The sequence below is a fragment of the Vanellus vanellus genome, assembly GCF_965231255.1.
Source record: "Vanellus vanellus genome assembly, chromosome: 11".
Lineage (NCBI taxonomy): Eukaryota > Metazoa > Chordata > Aves > Charadriiformes > Charadriidae > Vanellus > Vanellus vanellus.
Genome location: NC_138916.1, coordinates 654,110 through 660,109, shown reverse-complemented (window position 1 = coordinate 660,109; position 6,000 = coordinate 654,110).

The window sequence follows — 6,000 nt, the reverse complement described above, 5'->3', positions numbered from 1 at the left end:
GCTGCCCATGTATCTTCTGAAGTGATTTCCAACTTATCTTGGGAATTTCCTGTGCTTTTCACATTTTGTCTGTAATAAACTTGTTTTTCTAGGAATGTCTGCACTCATTGCACTTTTCCAGAGGCATGAACCAAATTGGTTTGACACAGATGCCCTTGTACACGTGTCTGGTATGACGGTACAGCTGGCCTCCCATGTCACAACTCTGTAATAAAAAGGGATTTCCTCAGTGATGGTGCCTGGAGGTTGGGCTCTTCTTCCAAAGCTGGAGTGAAAAAAAGGCTGAAGAAATTGTGCCCCATGAGGCTGTGCTGCTGCCTTTGGATTCTCCATGGGCTCAGGAGAGAAGTGCGGGGGAAATGTGGTGGGGAAGGAGGCCTGGACTGAGCCTTCAGTGTCTGCTCCATTGCTGGGACAGTATGAGCAGCCTTAGGAGTCTTGTGCTGGTGAGATGGGCTGGCACAGAGGGGCTGCCATGAGTGGCAATAAGGATCTCTTGGAGCCAGGAGAACGAAGGGAGACATTGGTGTCCACCTCCTCATGTCATGGCTATTCCCCAGCTTGGGGATGATGTGGGAATGACACCCCTCTCTGCCCCCCAGGAGCTGCTGTGCCCTTCAGAGAGGTTGGTCTCTGGTGTGAATGCCCAGAGCTCTGCAGCACTCTGTAGTGGGCATTGCCGTGGTGCCACCCCAGACTGCACTGTTGTGCTAGGCTGGGGAGAGGGCAGGGGAAGGAGGGGAGAGCAAGGTAGGGAGTGGGCTGGGCTGGGAAGTTCCCAGGAGAGGAAAACACCAAAAGTAGCTGAGTTGCATGACCATGCAGGGTGAGGACACGCGCCAGTGGGTTTGTCGTGCAGAGCCAGGGCTTATGGAAGGGAGCTGAGATATGCAGGTGCACAAAAGATTAGGCCAGTCTGGACACCTGGATAGACTGGGAAGTTGGTCTAGGGCATTTTGCACCTCCAGCCTCTCACACTGGTAACTTCCATCTGTGTTCACTCACCCCAGGTTTTAAGGTGAGTCTTGCTGTGAGGCCATCTCCATCCTTCTGCTGGGTTCAGCACCTTTATCAGGGTAATGACCATACCTGCCCAGCCTCTCTCTTGGCCCAGACCACAGCAGATCGTGGAGCAGGGCTGTCTTCAAAGACTCCCGTGGAACACAGCCAGGGCAGGGCAGGGCCTGATCACTGAGGAAAGCTGCAAAAGTAGGAGGCTTATGGGGGGACAGGGAACTGAGGACTGTTGTTGGTATTGTAATGGGGGGACCTTTCCACACCCCTGAGCACAGCCTGTCCTGTGCTAAGCCTGCGCAATGGGGCTGTGAGATGATATGTGGGGCAGTGGGTCAGTACAGGGCACTGACAGGGGCAACAAAGCAGCTGCCAGGAGGTTACAACGAGGACAGGTATGTACCAGGAATTTATGTGCATTGCCTTTGCTGTGCAGATATGATTTTGGGAAAGGCAGAGCTCACCTGGAGTTGGCATCTGCAAGGAAACTCAAGAGCAAAAAGAAGAGCTTTGATCACTTGTTGGAGACCAAGGCTGAACAGGGAAAATGTAGGACTGCTGCTGAATGGGGAGGGTGATTTAGTAACAGCAGACACAGATGGGGCTGAGGGACTCAATGCATGCTTTGCCTGAGTCTTTACTGAAAAGGTCTCCAGGCCTCTGTACTCAGTGAAAGCGTTCAAGGAAGAGGACGCTCTGTATTGGCAGGAACCTCACGAAATCTAACAAATACAATTGCTAGTTTCTGCCCACACAGGGGAGTAAGCCTGGAAATTTCATTGACTGGGAGCATCCTGTGAAAGGGTCTTGTTGGGCAGCAAGCTGGACAGGAGGCAGTCATGTGCCCTGCAGCAAGGGACACGAGCAGCATCCTGAGCTATATGACCAGGGGAACAGCCAGGAGATTGAGGGAGAGGATTATCCAAGTTACTGCATATAAATTTCAGATCCCCAATATGGAAAAGACATCAGCAAACTGGAGTGGGTTTAGTGAAGGGCCAAAGATGGTAGAGGGCTGGAGAACTCGGTCTGTGAGGGAAGTTTGAGGGAGCTGAGTTTGTCCATCTGGAGAAAGGAAGGCTGAGGAAGACCTCATCGCAACCTGCCAATACCTTTGAGGAGGTTATGAAAAGCCAGGCCCTTCACCATGGTGTCTGTTGGGAGTATAAAATACAATGGGTAGAAGGTGAAAAAGGAGAATTTTGTTTTAGACATAAGGAAAAATTTTTCCCCATAAGGTCAGGCAAGCATTGGTACAGGTCATCAAGAGAGGCTGTGCAGTCTCTGTCTTTGGAGGTTTCCAAAATCCAGCTGGGTCAATTCTTGAACAACATGGTCTGACCCTGTTCCTGGCAGGCTGGATTACAAACCTGCCAAGGTCCCTTCCAACCTGAGCTATCTTATGACCCTCAGAGCCTATTTCTGATGGGTACAGAGCAGGTGTTTATGTGGCATGAATCTTCCTATGCTGTATGTGACCACCTAAAACAACATCTAAATCAGTGAAGAGAGGACAACATCTCAGTGTGACTTGCTCTCTGCAAAGACTGAGGAGTTTCATGGTCAGTCCTGAGCAGGAACTGTTTTGAGGTCATGGGGCTCTGTGTAACACACAAAATATTTTTTTCTTAAAGCTGTTAGCCTGACATACTAATTAATGTCAATAAAAATGAAACAAAGGAGAACCGAAGACTAGGATCTAAATCAAAGCTTTTAAAATTATTTTTGGTTTTGTTTTCTCTTGTTTTAATAAATTGGTCTTTGTAGGGATTGTGTGTCTTTTTTGTTTCTTGGAAAAAAAAAGAAAAAGATTTTCAGAACTGGGTCTGGGCGTGGGACACAAATGTCTTCAGCTACAGGAACTCAGACACCTGGTGCCAGCATCAGATCCCTGGGACCCTCTGCCCAGGCTCCACGTGCAGCTCCTGTGGAGCTCTGCTCTCCCACAGGTCCTCTGTGATTGTTGCCAGTCCCAGGAAAACACCTAAGGTACACTGGGGCCCCGAAAAACAGCACTGGATGTTTTTGGTCAGGGAACTGAGGTCTGCCCAGAAAGGGGAACAACTGTTTACAATGTTTAAAAAAAATTGGACACATTTTCATCAGTTGAAACAATTGAGTACTTTTAATAACATGGCATTTTTTTTCCACCATGCCAGAATGGGAATATCTAGGAAGTGTATTAATCACAGGAGAAGAAATATTGACTTCCCCTTGTACTTGCACTACTAGTACTCTGCTGTTATGCTGCATATTTAATCTACCTCATCTTTCAGGTGTTCCCACCTGCCCTGATTAAAGGACCATGCTTAAGACGGCATTTTTTCAGCAGACTATCTGGACATATGCCCTTCCCATTGCTGTCCAGATTTCCTCTTCCCCTTCCTTTTTGTTCATTTAGACACCTCCCAACTAGTTGCTACTTTGAGCTTCAGAGAGTTAGAAGTTTTCCCTATCTCTCAGAAGCCCAATTTACTTTTTAATCTACTCCATTATGCTTATATCTAGCCTTTCCTATCTCTCTGCCTAAAAAAAATTCTTGTACAGCTGTCCCTTGTGGAAGACGGACATCATTACATGCGGCTCAAACTTAGCATGCAGTTGAGGAGTGTTTTACTGATCATTACATTGCATTGTGTGTAACTTTTTGTTTGTTGACAATGAAGAGAAATCTTTCTGTGCCAGTGCGCAGGCAGTTCTCTGAGGAAAGCAGGGGGGAGTTGGTGCAAAGGAGCTGTAACATCCCACTGAAGCTGCAGACTTCAGTGGAGAAGTCTGATGTAAGGAAAAGTGATGCAAGTCCCAGGGGACAGATGACAGAAATGGTGGGGTTGGGAAAGTGAAGAGGAATTTTATTCATATAGTGTCTGGCCTCAAGGAGACTGCTTTTCCTGCCCACCCAGACCTGCTTAGGAGACCCTCTGGATCAATATCAGTTGGAGCAAGCTACTATCACTTTTCTGTAAAGTGAAAAATTAAACAAATATCTTTAAAAAGCAAAAATCCTTTCTTATTAAATGGCAATTGAAATCTTCGTTATTCACTACTCCCCTAAAACCTCTCCAATTATCTGTACGAGTCTTGAAGACTTAAAGAAAATTACAGGATTGTAATGAGCCCCATGGTGTATTTCGAATCTCAGATACTGAGAGGAGATTGAACAAACTACTTGAGAAGGCAAAGTCAGAGGGAAATGCTGAAGTTTCTTGGAGTATTAATTGGCCCCAAAGAGGGCCATTACTGACAAAGCCTCCTCATGGACTTGCTAGTGCAGAAAATTGTAGGCAGTTATGTGAGGCAGGCAGAGGCACTGTGCAAGTGGCTCTGTTGCTGAGTAAAGCCTTGATGTATTTATCAAGCAAAACACCAAGCCCTGACCACCGCCCCACTTGGGGAAGGGAGATCCTGTCCCTCCTGCATGGCTCAGGGTTCTTCCTGGGGCAGTAGGATATGGGCTTTAAGATGTCAAGTGATGGTCAAAGGTATGACACCTCCCAGCCTCCCTGGGGCATTCAAGGAGGAAATGAGGCTCCAGTGCTGTGAGGACAGTGTGTTTCATCATAGGCCTTGGTGGCAGAGACATCAGCTGTAGCCAAGCGGAGAAAGATCTTAGTTCCGTTGGAGCCTTCCAGCCTTGCCCGCACCCTCAGCCATCTCCACTGCAGGCTTTCCTACTCCATCCTACACCTGTGCCTGTTCCCCTGCAGATTGTAGACATCCCACCCACGTCCCCACCTTGTTCTCATCCCAGCATGTCCTCATCTTGACTGATTTCTCTCCATCCTCACTGTCTGTCCCTCAAAATACAAAGCTATGGGCTGATAATAGATTCCCTCTCAGTCACTTGTAGCAGCACAACACTACCTTTTGAATGACATTCTTCATTCTCCCATTCAGCCTGGACCTCCAAATCTGCAGTTTCTGGTGGTTTTCCTTCCTCATATTCTTTCCCACTGCCAGAAAAACATGCGGTCATCTCTGTAAGCAATTTTCAAGCTTCCTCAACCTACTACTACACTACTCCAAGCATCTGCTTCAACAGGCCAAAGAAGCCCAGGTCTCCCTATCTTTCCGTACATGGCCCCCAACCCCATCTTGGCAAATATCCTCTGGGCCCTCTCCAATTCCTCCCCACTCCTCATGAATGGGGAGCCCCACACCAGGATACACTATTCCAGATGTGGCCACACCAGTGCTGGTTCAAGGGGAATGGTAACTCCATTTGTCTGGGTGGTCACTCTCCTCCCAGTGCAGCCCAATACGCACATGGCCATATTCACATTTAGCACCACTGACTCATATGGCATCTCTTGGAATGCCCATTGAGGCATGGTCCTCGAGGTTGTTCCTCATGCAGTCAGGTCTGACCCTACCTTGATGTGCAGGGTTGTTCTACCCCCTGATGCAGAACATCAGAAGATCCCTTCTCCTTGGAATATGTCTAGAGGTTTCTATTGACCAAATAATTTCTCAGGGTCTGCTTGGACTGAAGCTCCCTTGTGCCAGCTTTCAATGTGAAGGTGAAGATGGCGATGCTAGTTAAATGAGATTGCTGGCCAAGCTAGTAGCTATTACCATGGTGACCATCCCAGAAACACCAAATGAAGGTACAATACAAGCAAAACCAAGTGTCACTCTCAGTTGTCATCATGATGTAATGCACATCACGATGACATAATGTAGGCTATGAGGAGGGCATAATCAGAACAAGCAGTCATTCAGAATTAAACTTTGTACTTAAGATGTTTCAGGCCCAAGAGGCAACATCACACTGCTAGGAGAGGATTGCTCTGGGAGATGGCACGCTTGGTGCTAACGCACATGCAAAAGAGGCATTCATCACTCCAAGATTTGCAGTAGTTATCACTAGAAGTGCCAGAATCACCAAACCATTCAGGTCAGAAGGGACCTTTGGAGGTCTCCAGTCCAACTTCCTGCTCATATCAGGATGAACACTCAATTACCACCAAGTTCCTCAGGGCTTTG